At 36.0% G+C, this 19,494-nt stretch overlaps 1 protein-coding gene across 1 annotated transcript in view; it reads left to right on the top strand.

The window, feature by feature from the left end:
* Znf804a (zinc finger protein 804A) overlaps positions 1-19,494 on the top strand; it is a 190,913-nt gene that overhangs the window by 484 nt on the left and 170,935 nt on the right. The window lies entirely within an intron of this gene.

Below are 19,494 nucleotides of genomic sequence, written 5' to 3'. Positions count from 1 at the left end.
GGCATATCTGAAGTAAGGAGTTGACTGAGGAGCTTTCGCGATTCTGTTTGATTTGCAAAGCATTCATTTATTTCGTGTATTTATCTGATGGGCGTGGGATGAGACTCGGGTGTAGGAAAAGGAAGGAATCTCAGCAAAGCTCTGATTGAGGTTTTTTTTTCCCCCGACACTTCATGAAGCTTTCTGTCCACAACACTCCACATGCTGAAGATTTATCAGTCCTTCCTTATTTCAATAGGACTCTCTAAAAATAGAAAAGAGCCCTAACCCCAAGTGATCCCGTGGCACCTTTCATTTTAGGCAGCTGAAGGTGAACGATGGTGTGGGTGTCTATGTTGAAAGAGGGAGCCAGTGTGGCTGGTGGCTTAGGGCAAGAGGCTGGATTGCGTGGGGGTCTCAGAAAGAGTTCCTTTCTTGGCTCTTAGCTTTTGGCTGAAGGACGGACAGATAGGAAACTTCTCTTCTAAGAAGTTGTCTGCACTAAGCTAAACAGAAAGATCCCATCAGTCCCTGCTGTCAGCTTGTCACTCTGTAGAGTTTAGGGGCACGGGTGGAAGGTGATCACTGGATCACTGTTACAGCCAGTAGAAAACATCTTAGAAAACAAAATCCACACAGCTCCTCTCACTGGATAGTACAGCTTGGCTTGCCCTTTGGCATCCAGTAGGAAAAGCACTCTTGATTGGTGGAAGATGTGCTGAGCATACAGACAGTGCAGGGAATAGCTCCTACGTTCATTCCATCCAAACTGCATCGCCACGAAGCCTCTTTACAGGACCAACTCTCAAGAGCAAGTGTGTCTGGAGAAGTCCGCACTTCTTCAAAGGAGGAGAGAACAGTAGCATGGTGGCTCTTTAGTATGCACACTGCAGAGTTCAGCCAGTCAGATGGTAAAAGTGTATGACTTTGTGAAGTCTGTGCTCGCTGGCAAAATTTTCCCTAATTCTCCCAGTACTTGCTTGTCTGGGAGCAGAGCAGAGTAGTTCAAGGACACACTTATCTGAAAAGCAACAGTGTTTTTTTTTTTATCATTCTCTATCTGTGTCCACATAAACCAAAAGAAATAAATTGCCTAAGAACTTTGTTTTTTTTTTGAGGATGAAAAGTTCTCAATTGAAGTGTTCAGTGGATTCAGACTCCCACAGAATGCATTTGATTTGCCCTTTTCTTGGATATTGACTGCCAGCTTTTCGGTGATTTACACACAAGAACACAGGCTTAGTTTGACATCTTTGTTGTTCAGGATGTGTTTATTTCCTGTTTCTTTGCACAACAGAGCACACACCGCAAACTTCTGTAGTTGAGTATTGTGGGGTAGTCAAAGTCTTGAAGAATTACTGAAATGGTCTGGGATCTACTTTAGGGTTTGGCGAACATTTTTAAAGAGAAAAACCATTTCTTCCACACATTTGGCTTTACTCATTAAACCAAGTTTAATTTAAGGACAAGCAAAAGAAGGAGGAATTCCAAGGTGTAGATGCCAAGACACTCAAGAGTTCAGAGAAATGGGCAGTTATTTGAGAGCCTTGCATTTGTTTCTGTGCTGTTCCTTGTGTCTCTTCCACCTCCTTGGGCTTTCCAGTGACTCCGTTAGCTCGTGATCACTTATTTGCTGTGCAATTGCAGCTCTTCATCACTCATGTTGACAAAGGGCAGGTGAAGAGCGGGTTTTGTCTGTGCAACCTCATGGTTAAAATGGGCACATTAAAAACAGCCATCTAAATGAGATGAATAAATCAAAATACATGTGTTTGAAGCAACCAACAAGGAGATACACTCTGAAATTAAGTTCATAATGTTTCTCATAACTATAAGGTAGGGGTGAATCTTGGGGTGATCATGACAACCCTGCCCTGTCTGTATTTGCTGGGTGTGAGTTTCATGCTGACATAAATGCAGGGTATGCTCACATTAGTTTTCAACTATTTAAAACTATTTTTATAGAATATATGTGTATGTGTTCTAAATGCTTTGGGTGAGTTTTGCCATTAGGAGAAATGAGACCTGTGTTTGTCTATAACTATAAAGAGAGTCTAAGTATATCAAGGATGGAATTATGTTAATTAATAAAGATTAGTTCATACTTATATAATGATATCATCTTGACAGCAACAAAAATTCTTTGAGTCCTACTATATGCTATTTTATTCAGATCAAAATAGATAATTTGACCTAAAGTTTAAAAAGTACCCACTTTCATATGAAGCAGAGATATTAACTTAAAATGGACATATACTATGTGACATAAAATTTCAAATTGATATTAATGCATATCATATTTTTTGTTTTACTTCTTTAGTTTTAATGATAAGTTGTTTGTGTTAAGTATATTCAGTATTTTAAAATCTACATTCATACAGTAATAATCAAATCACAAATATTTAAACTCTTTTATATTTGAATTTCATGTAATAAATTTTTCCTCTAAGATAAAGGAATTTTAATGACATCCATGTAAACATCTGTTTTTTTTTTCTTTCCCAAGGAGATAAAACCTAAAGCCAAAGAAAAACAATTTTGATTTTCCCCAAGAAATTGAATTATTTACAATTACTAGTTGGTTAATGAATGTTTTTTTTAATTTCTTCAAAGTTCAGATTAATTAAAAGCTATTGTATGACCTTACAATAATTCTGAAGATGAATTTGCTCTGTAGAGCTTTGGATTTGGAATGCTATCACAAATGAAAGTTACGTCTGAACAACATGTCCCATTTGTTTAGATTTCAGTTCCATTGGCTCATCGCTTCTGTTAGGAATGAAAGACCACATTTATGTTAATGAATTAGATAGTCACTATGGGGAGAAGGGCAGTCAATAAATTAGCTTATTTTCTTAGTAAACCTGGAACTTCCTCTATCAAAAATGGCAGATGTTCTGAAGAACTAAAAGCTTGGTGAGAAGTTGTGGTTTTCTATGCATCTATTAATCTGTTCTCTATCTAACATCTATCTATCTATCTATCTATCNTCTATCTGTCTGTCTGTCTATCTATCTATCATCTATCTGTCTATCTATCTATCTATCTATCTATCTATCTTCTATCTGTCTGTCTATCTATCATCATCTATCTACTCTCTATCTATCTATCATCTATCTATCTATCTATCTATCATCTATCTATCTACTATCTATTTATCTATCATCTATCTATCTATCTATCTATCTATCTATCTATCCCACTATAGTTCCTGCATTTGGCATTCTTGAGCTTATTCATGAACGTTTCCAACTTAAGAATCTTAATGAACATGAAAAGCCTCCATTTTTGTCTTACAAAGAGTTAAGAAAATGTTTTACTTGTTATTCTGTCTGTTACAAACTGCATCATCATCTCTCGACAGCTTACTTTTATGGAACAAGAAAATAATCTTTTATTAGTGATGCTGTGATCTTTTATTATATTACTGTTGATAAATCAGAGAACTTAATGATCTTGAACAAACGTTATGACCTATATATTCTATTTTAAATTTACATGAGCAACTACTGTTGGGAATAAAAATTCTTTATTAATAAACTTTTGCAATTGGTCAACAGAAATTCTTGACCTACTTTTACATTTTAAATGTTTTAATGTATATCTAAATATATAATATACATTTATATGAAATTTCAATGCAAAGTATGGGTTTCGACTTAGGAATCTTAGTACCATCATTAGTTTACTATTACATTCTGTTAGTTGCTTAGAATATTTATGTCTCAACTAATATTTTAATATTTCTGAATTAAAAAACTAAAAATGAGACAATGACAGTGGGAGGTCATTGTTATGGAGAAGATTTTATGGCATGTTTTAATTATAAAATTTATAAGGACCAGTGTGATAATATGTAAGAGAAAGTGTTGTGTCATGTTTATTTGAAGCCATTTTACTTTTCTTCTTTTTTTCAAGTACAGATAGTGATTAATTAAAAATATGAATTTAGGTGTATTTTACTTCATATTCTCAAGTGGACAAACTCCCCAATTTTCATCAAGGCCTTAGTTCTGTAGGATGACCAACATTTTTGATATAGGAAGTACCAGGTTCAGTAAGACTTAATTTATTGATTGATCTTCACCATAGTTGTTGTTTAATTTATTCAGTTTCACGGAGAAGCTTCAGCAGCTCTGGACTTGTAGAAACACCAATGGTTCTGTGGTTCATGAGGCAAATATGGTATCTCTCCAACACTCCTGCCCATTTTGCTTCTGCTTTAAAACATCTTCCAATCTTCTTGACAAGTTTACAAGTTTCTTGTTACCCAGCATATTTTCCCCTGCGTTAATTTGACATGCAAAATTTTTGGTTATTTTTTCTATTTTTGTGTGTATATAGTAGAAATGATAAATGTTTAGACTGACCTTGAGATACACCGTGTGGCCTTTTGCCTTGTGATTTTAATATTATTTACTTTTCATACAATTCTCTTACCTTCCTGTGTCTCCTCAAAAAAATATAATTTAAAAGTCCCTTTGACTCACTAAAACCAGTTTTGGGTACACCATAAGGCTATAAGACTAAAAAGATTGAATGTAGAGTTGTGATATTGAACAAATAGCACTGAGAGATTACTCTCCCCAGGAGGCTTAAGGTGAGGTGAGAATCAGGTGATAGAGTAATATGTCCACAGACTTACCACCTTTATGAACATGTTCCTATACTCAACGATTACATATTCTTCCAACAGTCTTTTCAACTCATGCGTTCAGTATTACCGATTAGGTTGGGTCATACTTTTCTGAACTAATTGTATCATTTACTTTTTGGTGTTGTTTTAAATGAAACTTCATAGCACGTACATCTTTAAATATATTATTCAAATGAGACATATCACTGATAATTGAAAGTTTATTATTATGACTTAGAATGTACCCATCATTACAAAAGAGAAATGTTGTCATATATCTGGTCATTAGTTACTTCATAACCTTGTCTCTTCCTCTCAGATGTGAATTAATATTTTTGTATTATTGATGTTGGCAATGGTAACTTTATTAAAAAATACAGGAGGACCTAGTCCAGAAATTTCATTGAGTTTTATTTGGGGACATTTTTAAATTTTAGAATATTTGTTTTAGTGTATGTGTTTTAAAATATTTGGGTTTCAGTACTGATTGAAAATAAGATGTTTTCCAGCCTAATACTTCTACACTGCTTTCTGTTTCTTTTTGGTGAGACAAGAATTTCTCCATGTAGTCCTCTTGGTCCAGGAACTCACTCTGTAAACCAGTATGATCTCAGACTCAGAAATCTGCCTGCCACATCCTCTCAGCTGCTGGGATTAAAGGCATGCACCATGATACCAGGCCTTATACACTGCTTTTTGTTACTGTTAGAGATTCTCCTTTTTAATACTACCTTCTCAAATAATTACAACATCTAATTAGGTCCATACTTAATTCAAAACTCAAAAGTTTCCCACAAAGAGAAAAAAAGCTCACTTTTTTGAATGCACCCTTCATTGGACCAATTCTTACAAAATTAATGGTCTTACTTACTCCTAGAACATTCATAATGTCCTCTGACTTCATTTGTTACGTATTGCTTGAATTTGTTGATGGCATTGTCCAGATCAAATATGTTGGAACATTGTCATAATAAGAAGCCTGTGAGAAATAGAGGGTGAGACATTCTGCATTTTATCTGAGAATATAGCTCAGTTGTACATAACACCTTTACCATTCTTGAAGACTTGGACTCAATTTCCAACTTCAAAAATAAAACAAAAACAGAACATTTTCATTTAGACTCAAAACTTTGGGCATTTCTTTACTGTTTCTAGTCTTTTCAAAAATTAATTCTTGATGCAGTTTTAGTCTTTAAGTTATTCTTAAACATAATATATACCCGAGATACTTACTTTAATAGGTAGAAACAAGTTCATTAATAGTTTATGGATAGTAGAAATTACACTTTAAATTAATTCCGATTTGCTACAACATTGTGATAGTTTCTCTCAGTGAACTTTGGAAGGGAGCTGGTGCTATTGAAGGGGAACACTGTGGTCAGGGAGTTTGATGAATCACTTCAGAGAATGTAACAATGATAATCTGTGGTGTACTGTAACTTAAATTTAGGAGGGGATTATGTGTTTCTGTCTATCACATTTTGTGTTGCCAGCCACAAGGAATATAATTAAAGTATGATTTTGCAAGAGGATTCTACCTTGAAATCATTTGATCTATTTCTTTCCATTCTTAGGGAGCCTTGCATCCAAGAAAAGCTTACACTGTATAGGGCATTTCTTGTGGTGTTTGTAACTGGCAAAGTTCCGTTAATTTTTATAAATGTTTTGTTTTATACTTTCTAGCACAATGTAAGGTAAAGTGGGGGTAATAAATAATTTAAACTCAGTCTTAGTTGTTAAAGTAAATGTTGTCCATTATTGGATGTACTATTCTGAACTCTTTAATAATGGCTTGGCAACACTGGAAGAAAGCTACGCTCTTTCCTCAATGTAAGTACACCCTTCATACAGCAAATGTTTATGGTGGTGGAGCTGAGCTTCACTTACTAGCAGTCTTAGAATAAGAGCTATGTATAATTCAATGTACAGTGCTACTTATCAACCAAATGCTAACTGTATCGCAGCAATGGATTTTGTAGATGTAGCTAACATCTAACCTACTAACCCATAGTTTAAAAACACATTGTCTTACCCTACAGAGCTGCCCTCGTGTAATCTGTTCATAAGCTTTCAGACCAACCACTGAGGTTTTTTATAAAAGAAGAAACTCTTCTTCTTGATGGCTGCATTAGCTCTTGCCTATGTCCAGTCCACCAATTGCGCCCACATTTCCAACTGACCATTCGCTGCAATTACAGGCCCATTTAAATCTTATGATCTATTAACACAGGCACTCCCTATACACCAAGCACTTTAATATTCCTAGGAATGAAATTATTTGAACGACTCTGATGCATAAAACTGCAGCTCATAACAGATTTTCTTTCCAATAGGAAAACTAAATGGTGAAAACAAAGACGCTAGTTGGATCCAACAGGAAGTAAGTGCGTGCTAACTGCAGAGGTTTCATATAGAGCTTATTGTGACCCTTCCTGTTATTCATAAACAGGCTGATGATAGCTATTTTAAATAGTTATATCTGTATCTGTATCCTAACCCAATGTCTTAATATTATAACAAAACCATGTAACAATAATATAAAATATCATCATTGTTCTCTGTTGTAATCCAACAGTTAATGACACAGACACTTCTTGTCATAAAATATATAGGTTAACACTAAATGAAAGAAAAAAATACTTTGTTTTAACAGATACCTTGGTAGGATAAGTTTTTTTAAACAAGTTTTAAGTAGAATTGTTTAAAATAAAGGATTTCCATTTTGTAAATTGTTCTTCACAAACGCTTAAATACTCAGGGTCATGTGCAGCCATCAAATGATGCCAGGAACACAGTTGTATTGGAAGCATGTTGGTTGGTCATGTTCCTGTTAACAGTGTAAGCTATGCAATGTGAGACCTGTGAACATTCATGAAGGATTCCTTGGATTTTTGCTGTGATTCAAGCTCATTTATGGTTAGCTTAGCAATTTTCATGTAGAAAGCAAATAAAACAGACTAGGAGAAAGCTGAAATTCATGATGTTTAGTGGATGAGGTTCCTGGGTAATAAAACAATGGCTTTGTTTTCATCTGTGATCAGATATAAGGAGTGGTCTTGATTATCTAAATATACAGTGTATTCTTAGAATGAAACCTTTAGTGTTAGCCTGACTTCTAGAACCAGCCAAGCTCCCAGGTAGCGACAGTTTTAGGAACATTGGTTTGGAGTCATTGATAAAAGAAGGAGTGGATGGTCACAGAGGAAGAGCCTAAGGACAAGGTGATCAGCTTCCAGGTATCCAGACAAGGACCAGAGGACATTTGAGAAACGTGATTTCAAGGTGGGCTCTTTTAGGAATTAGAAAGGCCGGGCATTGGTGGAAAGCATCACAGTGGAATGATGATATTTCCCCCACACTGTTGCTTTTGTAGAGGACTTTAGGAGATGAAAAGTTAACCTGCTGAGACAGAGCCAGGACACTGATGTCTTCCATTTAGACTTGGGTTGAAATAAACATCGAAGTTCCAGCTGGGTGAAAAAAATTTGAGACTTATTGATGACAGACTTTAATAACTTAAAGGAAAACACAGGCCAATAGTTTTAAGTCCTGTGAAAACATAAAGGATTATACTGGAAATCATGCTCTAGATACAGGTTGAAGACTAGGAAATGAGGGAGAACTGGGGTATTATGGGTTTGTTTTTTCTTCTTTTTGTTCCTTTGTTTTTTCTTTCAATATATGTATATATATATATAAATACATATATATTTCATAATTAAAATGCAATCGTATCACCTTCTTCATTCCCTTTCCTCCCTCCAACTACTCCCATGTATCCCAACTCCCTTCTTAAATTGATGACTATTTTATTAATTTTTTTATTGATGGCCTTTTATTGATTATTATTGTTATGTGTATGTTCATGCACTTATGCCCACACTCACACACACACACATGGATACATAAATACAATCTGTTTAGTCTGTTACTGCTGATTGTGTACACTTGACATCAGGTCGGATGACTTATTATTGGATGACCATCCAGGGAGTTTGTCCCTCAAACAGGCTGATTCTCAAACTCACTGTAGGTATTAGTTCCTGTATTTATTTGTCTAGAGGTGGAACCCACGAAATCTCTTGCGTTAGTTTTTCTGTTAGATCCAATTAGTTGCTTATGTTTTCACTACCAGGGATAACTTTATTCCTGCTGAGGGGTTCTTAAGTCCAATTAGAAAGCTGATGGCTGCCACCAACATACGGCTGGCACTCTTTTATCTTTATGTATATTATGACACGGGAATCATTGCTGTGGTTCAGTGGCATCACAGTTGCCTTCTTCTCTACCTTGGGAGTTTGCACAGTATTTTCAGGTACTATGGAAACTAAATCACAGGAAAGAGGCTTTTATGTTATATCCAACTCAAGTAATTTTAGTCCTGTGTTTTAAGTGTGAGGTGTGATTTGCAAATGGCTTACTTTCAACCTCAGAGAGGCAACCAAAGGAAAGAGCAATAGCCTATTTTGTTTTAAAGTCGGTGAGACCATCCTAACCAACAACTTGATCAGAGGTTTCTCATGCCTGGTACTGTAACTTTTGTTAGATGTCCATCGTGGAACACTGTCAGCCCAAGTGACATCATTTTCTTTAAGCTAGACATATGTATGTCTACACACTTATATTTATTGTAGATAACTTAGATAAAGTAAAATAACATAAGTCTTCGAGACCTTATTAATAGCTTGGTTTTACCTGTCCATCTTTCCTCCTTCTTTGGTTTTTGTATTCACCTCCAGCTCTTTTGCCCATGAGATTCCCCCCCCCGCCCCGACCTATTTTTCCTTTCCCCATTACTAATTTCTTGAGGTGATGGTTATCACTGAATGTCTAGCTTGGGCTAAGCTTTCTCTTGATAATTACATAGAAGACAGTGTAGCTGGTGGAATGGTCAAGGATGACATGTAGGAGTCTTGTTAGAAACACTCAGAGTCTTCATGCTCCCCTTTTCTCTTCTTGTGAAGATAGCTATTGAACGGCTTCTTGGAGTCTGAGAACTTCTCTGAACCCTGCTGGAGTATTCTGAAAACAATGCATCCCATTCCTACTACAAATATTGCCCTCCCAAACTTGTCTTCTTGGAGGCCAAATAATTATCAATGATATGTTCACTCATTTCCCATGTCAATTTAAGCTGCATTAGGGATTGATTATAGCCTGGGTAGGCTAAATATCAATTATTTGTTATCTGCAGGTCTGGAAGCTGTAGAGAATTCCCAGGTGAAAGTACTAAGTGTCATCATAAGTGGTGAGGGATTCTCCCTTCATTATTTGTATGCTCACATAGGAGAAAGTGGAGAGGAACATGAGCTTACCTAACACTTAGGACAGCATGCACCTCGTCATGAGGGCTTCATGAGTGTAACCATTAACCCTAAACAGGTAAAACTTCTAATGCCACAGAAAATGTATTTGGGAGATATTCAGTTAATAACACCCATCCATATTGGGGTGCCTGTGATTCTCAGGGAAAAAAAATCTAAAAACGTGGAATTTCACTATTGAGAATCTCTGGAAAATAATTGATATTGTGAGCTTGACCATGTACTGTTAACAATCAGAAGTGTGTTGCGATGGGGGCGGAATTAAGCATGAAACTTCCCATTGTTTTATGAAAATGTGTCAGTTGACATAATAGAAAGTGCCATGGACCAGTCTTTGAGTCACTTCCCCACACCATCACATGGCCGTTCAGATGTCAACACATTCATATTTAGTTGGCATGAACATTTTTAAGTTTCACTCAGTAATTTCTTGGCACTCCTTACATCTACACATGTCACGATGCATAAAACATCTCCTTTTACATAGATTTTTGTTTAAATATTTCAGAGATAAAACCTGCAAGGAAACCTTCAGGTATTAGTCTTTTTTTAACTTATAAAGTTCATGGAATCACACCACGTTCTTTCTTAGGAAAGCTTGAGGTTTCTTTTGCTGTCTCTGATGGATCAGAATGGAAAGTCTTCAATGTCTTCTGTTACTGTATTCCTGATGCTGAAAAATTAGTATTTACACTAGGGGGCGACATAACATTTTCTCTTCACATTACAAACTCAGTAAATATTTCTAAATTAATAAATTTGTCCAACATAATTATTGCAGTTTTATTAGCTAAAAATCATTCTAAAATTTCATTACAAAAACACAAAAAAGTGTTTATTTCATTCTGGTTTTTCACTCCTTATTAATTTGTGACAATTCTTAGTCACATGTGTTAGATAATGAAATCATGATGAAATGTAGTGTATGACAAAAAAAAAAAAAAACCCTAGAGAGGCTGTCAGTCTCGGCTTTGAAAGTGTCTGTTTGCCCTCTGAACTTAATGTTTGTAGGTTCTTCTTAGTACTTTTTAATGTAGTAGCTTTATGATCTTAAGTGGCAATTTTATTTTAATTTCTTCCCAATTTGTGGTTAAATCCAATTGAAATTTGCATGGACTGCACAACTAGTCAGAGAGTATTGTGATGACTGTCATTTGTTGAAGGAAAACAGTTAAAATATGAACAAATGCGTGAAATTATGGAATTCCTTCCTTTTGTCCTACCATCTCCCTATAATTTTTATGGGAACCCATAGAATCAGAGAGGTTTCTTCTATTTTTATTATTGTCTATTATCTATAGATAATGATGAGTTTCATTAATTTTATACATGGTTTACATCTTTATTCTTTGATTATCAAAAGAGGTATAGGAAAAATAATTGTGTTTTGTTAGCATTTACCAGGTATCCCCCTATGAGCAGGAATTGACCTTTCTTGGAGGAAAGGGGATGCTTGTATTTAATCACATTGGTGTATTTCTACTGCCAGTCACTGTGCAATTATTGTTTCAGTATAAGAAACACATTTTATAGACCATCACTTAGAGAAATGGCTATTATGGTGCCCATTGTCATTAAAACACCCAGGAGACTAGTTTGCAGGTAGGCTGATGGTAATAACCTCTAAGGAATGCACATTGCGCTGGCCTGGTAAGCAGTGTTGAATACAATATTTTCAGACTACCTTATATGAGAGGACAAGTGTTGTAATTAATAATGACACATCAAGGAGATTGATCATCTTTGCTACAATGCCTACCGTAATATAATGACATAAGAAAATATGAGAATGTTGCTCACTTGTGATATATAATTACTAGTTAAAATACTCTATTGATAATTCAATCCTTATATGCTTTAAAAACTACCGATAATTTTTGATAATTTTTTTAATCTCAGTGTCCTAAATAAAATATGAACAGTGTACATTCACATGCTCCAAGAAAGAAAGACAGACACTCCAAGAAATGTCATTTTCATCCTCCTCTTTTTGCCCTTCCTCCTTTCGAGATGCCAATTCCTCTCTCCCATTCTTGTTCTCTCCTTACACCTATCCCATAATAATGGAAGTTATTAATTGTCGGTTAGTACTAAATTAGTATATTTTCCTCAAAACGGCCATAGAATTCTAGAAACACTGGGCAAGGCCACTGTTCAAAGCATTCATCTCTAAAAAGTAAAATGTAAGAACTTACTCCCCATCTAGTTACATAATATACTTGCAAGGAAATCTAAATGAACATAGTAGGCAAAGCAGCGGTCATTGTCTGGAATTAGAATGAGCATGGCTGTGGCAGGAAGAAGGAAGAGGAAAATAGATGATCAGAGGGAGAAATATGTTTAAAGGAATGTCACGTAAATAATAGGATGGTGGCATGCCGGGTTTACCCAGAACCGCCATTCTCCAAAGTCCCCCAGTTTAGGCTGTGGCCCTGCATGTTTGTTAATGCTGCTGTCCTTAAGCCTCACAATTAATCACTTTTGAATGTTAGCCTGCAGTTACCTGCTAATTATAGAAGCATCCAAAGTGACAGAAACTCATTCTCTATGCTGCTCAGCATTCTGCATTCTTCTGGGTTTCAGCAAAGAAACCATCTCTAGAGCATGTCTTCTACTTTTTTTTTTTTTTTGTCAGCAACCTGAAGACCTGCAGAAAATAATATGTTGAATATGTTGCTTCTGTTACTTCTTTCTGGCAAACTGAGTTTAGTCACAAGACATGGAAGATATATTCAAAGACAGAAGAAATGACACTATCACTTAATAAAATACTCTGATGAAAATTCTGAAGGGCAGGGAGCAAAAGGGGGCCACAGAAGGTATCCTCTCACCAACAAAAGTTATGCCAATTTGAGCTAGTCAGTGGTGGATTTTTGGCCAAGTAAAATATATATATATTTTTTTTAAAAAAAAAAAAAAACCTGATTCAATAAGGTGGTATTAGAATCTGCCTGTTGATGGGGCTGGAGAGGTGGCTCAGCGGTTAAGAACACTGACTGTTCTTCCAGAGGTCCTGAGTTCAATTCCCAGCAACCACATGGTGGCTCAAAAAAACCATCTGTAATGAGAACTGGTGCCCTCTTCTGGCCTGCAGGCATACAGGGAGGCAGACTGTTGTATACATAATAAATAAAATCATTTAAAAAAAAGTGTTTAAAAAAAAAAGAATCTGCCTGTTGTCTCATTCCTTTCAATATGCTTGTTTTATGTTTAATCTGATGAACTTTTGTTTTCTTTTTCAACTGAAAAATCTAACTGAAGATAGGATAAATACTCAAGTTAATACTTCCCACACTCTCCTGGTTTGATGTAGAGTTTTCACATTGGTTCACATATGTGTTTGATTCCTGTCTTTGTTTTTCTATAGTAAAAGAGAACATGGCTTTAGAAATACAGAGATTTTAGTTTGACTTGTAGCTGTATTGTCTGAATTCATTATTTGTTGTGGTTTCTAGAACTAACAATAACTTCAAATGGTTTATACTCGGAAGTAGAACTGTTTTTTAGTCATATTTAATAGCTTATATGTAAACATTACTGAAAGGTTGTATGATGAATGGGAAAGTTGAGATCTAGGATTGTTTTAAAACAAAAAAAGGACTAATATCTACTTTAATATTCAGTATATCATGACTGTTAGTTTAAAACATTTCTTTTATTTTTTGAGATTATGATATAATTTCACCATTTTACCCTTCTCTTTCCTCTATCCAGACCCATATAACTTTCCATGATCTATATATATTATATTATATAGTTATATATACATATAATTATATAATTACAACCTGTTCTGTCTGTATAATGTTATTTGTATATGTTTTCAGGGCTGACCATGTGAGATTGGCTAACGAATCTGTGTGTTCCTCCCTGGGGAAGACTATTTTTCATTTCTCATGTTCTCAGCATCTCTTGGTTGTCTGCAGGTTTTTTGTTTTGTTTTTTTGATATACAGGGCTTCTCTGTGTAGCTTTGGTGCGTGTCCTGGAACTCACTCTGTAAACCAGGATGGCCTCAAACTCGAGGAGATCCACCTGCCTCTGCCTCTTAAGTGCTCATTTGGAAACACCTGGACTTTCCCTTATTGATGCAGTGTGTCTGTCGTTGTGAACGTTTAGCTCATGATTAGGCAGTCATGTTGCTAAGACATTATGGGTACAGTTTCTGACATAACCAGGAGGCAGACTCCCTGTATTTCTGGGTCTTGCGATGTTGCTACCCTTCCTCCACAAAGGTGCAGGAATAGTGTTGTAAATGTACCCTTTGGTACTGAGCTGCACAGTTTCGCATTTCCACGAGTTGTAGTTTTCTGTGGTGGTGTCTGTTGCAAAGAGAAGTTTCCTGGATAAAGGATGAGGACGGCGCTTATCTCTGTGTTCAAAGTTAAATAAAACTGTAGCTTGGGATTATTCTGTTTTACTGATGTGGCAGTTGACCTGCGTTTACAGAGAATAGAAATGTTATCTGAAAGAGTATGTGTTCTCCCGATTTCCCCAAACACATGAATATGCACCTTTCACGTATAATGAGAAACCAATTAGCATAGAGTCGTATAGGGTTAAGGAAGCCCAAGGAAATTTAGAACAGAAAATTAACCAGAAAAAAAAGGGGGGGCATAGCCAGCCTGGAAAATGACACGTAATTTATTCTGTACATTTCTGATGTACGGTCTGATCAAACCTAAATGGTCATCATCATCACCTGGATGTTTAGAAAATGTGTATTCTGCCTTACTACTGAAGAAGCTTTCCTACTCGGGGGTATAGTAGAGGAGTCTAATTTCATAAGAGCCGCCAGGTGACTCCTGCTTCCTGGGATAATATTCACCTGGCTTGGTTTCAATGGACTCTTTCCAGAAGTAGTTTGGATGTCAGGCGTTTTTATTTAGCATGAGAAATGAAGTCCTGCTCTGCCCATCATTTCGCCAGACAGCATCACAATGTATGCTCTACAGAGGCAGCAGAAATAAGGGTTTTTTTGTTGCTTCAAGAAGAAGAAAAGCAGAAAAGTGTTTAGTTAGAATAAAGAACACATTTTAAACGTGACGGTCTAATGTTCACAAAAAGCACAGAAACGTGAGACTTCACTTTCAAAGAAGGAAAAAGTTATTTGCAAGTGCAGCCTCCCCTAGAAAATTCAATTAACTTTGTCAGTTTCATTTCAAACACTTTTGAGTATCATAGTTCATGTAGAAATTAGATATAGCGTATTTGATATCATTTCATACATTAATGTGTAGTAATTGAGTTTAATATCAGTGGACTTATTCAGAGAAATAAACTGAGAAAAAAAAAAGCATCATGTCATTTAGAAGAAACAAGTATATGGAAGTGAATGGTTTCATGAATTATAATTCTAGGCATTTTTTATAAAAAGCATGCCAAAAGGTTAACACTGAAAACATTAAATTATAAACAAAATTAGGCAAAACGAACACATAGCAATTTTATCTTGTAAATAGAACACTTTCTGTTATTTTCTAGATTCAAATTTCCCCATTGGTACTCACACTGGTGCATAAGGGGCGCTTTCTTTGTTCGTTGTTGGGGGTTTGTTTATAATGTAGTTACAGTTCCATTGGGATCAATTCTATGTTAAAAGTCCTATGATTGGTTTCTTTACTTACCCCTTGACTTACTTTTACCTAAAAACCTATTTTATAACTTTTTTTTAAGTTCCAGGAATAATCCCATCATTTTTATCATGTTAAGTACTTATCTTGTGCAATATTGACTGCTAATGACCAAATGACAATGTGACAAGAACAATTTAATTTGTTCTTACAGAAATGCTATATAAATACAAAATTTAGATACTTTGGATTATGTCATTTTTACTGTCTTTAATTACAGTTATCTTACGGATACTACAAAAAGTGAAAAAAGGGTACTTGAGGAAACGTTAACCATGACAAATGGATAGTCAGGTCCATTCTATTGGCTATAAGTGTGTCTGTTTTGTTTGCCTGTTTGTTTGAAGCTGAGATCTGAACCTAAGGCTTTGAGTTTGCTCGACAAGCATTCTACCTCTGAAATACATCCCTACCACTGTCCTATCATTTATCATAGGGCATAAGAATTGCATAACATAAATTTTCACACCTTGTGAATCACGGCTATCTAAAGTCATAGGGATTCAGAATCAGGGAACTTATGCATACATAAAGTATCACTGTGAAATATGGTTTGGTTTGCAAATAATTTTTAAACTTTTTTATTTTGACTTTTACTTATACAGCATATCTCTATGTATATTTTATATGGGGTCATTTTGCACAAACATGCACATCTGAGAGCATGCGTATTGGGATCCTTGACGTTGATGTCATGATGTCTAGTGCTCTCTCTACCTTATTTAATCAAATCTTTATTGCATAATGTTTATGTGTGTTTGTGTTACTGTTTGTCCGTGCACCACCTCTATGCCTGCTGCCTGCAGAGGCCAAAACAGGGTGTCAAAACTCCTATGTAAGAGACCTGCTGTGGGGTACTAAATTGAACCCATGTTTTCTGGAAGAGTAGCTGGTGTTCTTGATCATTGAGCTACCTCTCCAGCCCCATCTTATTTTATTTATTTATTTATTTATTTATTTATTTATTTATTTTATTAAAAATTTCTGCCTCCTCCCCACCTCCCATTTCCCTCCCCCTCTCCCCACTCTTCTCCCCCTCCCCCCCCTCCTCCCCCCTTCCTTCTCCAGCCTGAAGAGCAGTCAGGGTTCCCTGCCCTGTGGGAAGTCCAAGGTCCTCCCCCCACCATCCAGGTCTAGTAAGGTGAACATCCAAACAGCCTAGGCTCCCACAAAGCCAGTCCATGCAGTAGGATCAAAACCCAGTGCCATTGTTCTTGGCTTCTCAGCAGCTCTCATTGTCCGCCATGTTCAGAAGAGTCCGGTTTTATCCCATGCTTTTTAGACCCATCCTTATTTTTTGAAACAACATCTCTTGCTGAACCTGGAGCTTGCAGATGTACAAGAATTTGCTGGACAGCAATCCCAGCTGTTCCCTTGTCTCTTCCTCTTTTAGGTCACAGAGAACATCTTTGTGCTTGGCTTACAGTGATGTGGGGGATCTGAACTTAGGTCCTCACGGTTAAAAAATAAGTGTTTTATGGAATGAGTCATCTTTCCAATTCCTTTACTGACTTTCTGTTTTGAGTACTCCATTCTACAGACTTAATTAAAATTGAAAGTCCTGCACATTTGTTTTTTCAAGACAAGGTAGCTCCATACCTTTGGAGTCTATCCTGGAACTAGCTCTTGTAGACCAGTCTGGCCTCAAACACAGTGATCAACTTGCCTTTGCCTCCCTAGGAATTAAAGCCGTGTGCCACCGCTGCCTGGCCCACTTGTTAGCACATCAAAAAAAAATATTCCTCAAACACATTTTCTTTTGCTTCTTAGTACAATTAGTTGGGCAGAAACTAAGTAAGATTAAGCTAAATAACATTATATATTGTACCAAGATATAAAAAATACATTGTTCAGTAAAAGAAGATAAGACTTTATTAAAAGTTATAACTTAAAATATTTTCCCAGTACTTGCAACTCACTTTGCAATTTTTCTTTCAGCATTCTTTTATTCCTAGTGTTTCTAATCTTCTATTTACTAACTATTAAGAGTAACAAATATTCATACACTAAAACAGATAAAGAATTACTTTCACAGGGTTCATGGAATATATTGTTGAATTTTTCTCTCAGAGGAACAAGATAACAGCATCTGCCCATTTTCTAATCATTGGGCTTTGCCTTTCATACCCAGGCAGTTCATAATGTACCAGTTATCAGTCAATCTTCCTCAGAAGATTATTTTCAGAGAGAACATGAGGACGTAGCAGACCTGAAGACAGTTAATACATTTTGGGTGAATACTGGTGCTTCCAAATTTATTTCTCTTAATTGCTAGCTGTGCTTTAGAAAAAAGAAGAAGGAATGGGAGTAGCAGGGAGGAGAGCCTCACCCAGGAATATTGGGGGATTCTTCAGGAGGACTTTTGAGCATCCCTTCCCATGAATTATAAAGAGCTTTCCTGGTAGTTCTATCTACAGGAATTTATTCCAAGACTAATTTGATCAAAATGAAAACTATGAATGTAGTTAGATACTTCTATTTTTCTTTAAAAATATTCCAATAATTTTTAAACCTTTTCAGATTATAACATAATTACAACATTTACCTATTTCTTTTCTTCCCTCAACGTCTCCCATATTCCCAGTCACAGTTCAAATTCATGAACTCTTTTTATGACAAGATTTAAGAGTCAGAGGTGGTGGATGATTCCAATGAAACAGCACTTTAAAGACACAACGGGAAAGAAACACATATGAGCCCAGAGACTCTGTCACCAAGTGCGAGACAAAAGGGACATAATCCCAGCTGGGAGAATAGAAATGGGATCCACAAGTCCCACACCTATCCAAAAGGCAATGTGGAACTGACACCTTCTGGAAACGTGGTGATCTGTTTTTGTTTTGTTTTTCCCAAAGTTGTGTCACTGGGTGTCTCAGCCAGACTCCAGGGCAGGTCACATACGCAGGAGTGCTGTACAGTACAGACTGCATATTTTTGTGTACTTTTTGTTTCCTTCGTGTAGTTTTTTTTTTTGTCTTACTGTCTTTTTGTAATTTTAGTTTTGTATTTCAAGCAAAATAGTTTTGATTATTTTGAGGAAGACAGAAATAACACTGTGGGGTAGGTAGGGCAGTTGAAGGCATTTGGGGACAGGATAGAATGGGTAAAATAAATTGTAAAAAAAATTAAATTATAGTAAAATTTCTGTGTTTAATTTAAAATTAATTAACTAGAGCAATCAGGTGATGGGATGTTTTTCTCTTCTCTGATGGTTGCTTGGTTGACAGGATAGACGCTCTTACATCTTTGTCTTCTGTGGCTTGTTGAAAGTTATACTCAAGGTCAGACCGCCCTCAGTGTAAGTGGATACAGAGGAAGGGGAAATTTAAATGGGAAACGAAAATAGCAAATGGAATAAGAGATACCATGAATATCCCGGAGACAGCCTCTAACTTGTGGTGGGATTATGGAGAAATGCAGGAATTGCTTCATTGATCTCATTTACCATAAACACAGATGACCTGGTGGTGTCATGCAAAAAGAAAAAGACGCACTGGTCGCCAGTCTGCACTTGTGGGAAGTCTGCAGCATGAAGGGAGCTGCTTTGTGTTTCACAACTCAGGTTTGCATCTCCGTGCATCTTATAATTTTCAGTAAGCTGACTTCAGAAATATCAAATATGATTAACAGATGACAGGGAGACAAATGGGTAACTAAGGAGTTGTAAGTTCTGGATGATACCTTGTACCTGTTTTGAAATTTCAGAAGGCTAAGAAAAAAAATAAGAATATATGCAAAATATTTTAGAATTTTCATCACATGCCTTAACATGTTAGCTGAATATTTGTTGTATGGGATCATTTAGAAGAGCAATTTTCCTTATAAAATATGTTCCTTATTCTAACAAAACTGGCAGGCAATTTAAAAAATATATTTATATTTAGGATAATAATTAGAAACACGGCAACTTTCATATAAAATCT

The sequence above is a fragment of the Alexandromys fortis genome, unplaced genomic scaffold (genome assembly GCF_014885135.2).
Source record: "Alexandromys fortis isolate MF-2015 unplaced genomic scaffold, M_Fortis_MF-2015_v1.1 scaffold_8_1_9099942, whole genome shotgun sequence".
Classification (NCBI taxonomy): domain Eukaryota; kingdom Metazoa; phylum Chordata; class Mammalia; order Rodentia; family Cricetidae; genus Alexandromys; species Alexandromys fortis.
This window is presented reverse-complemented; position numbering and strand designations above follow the sequence as displayed.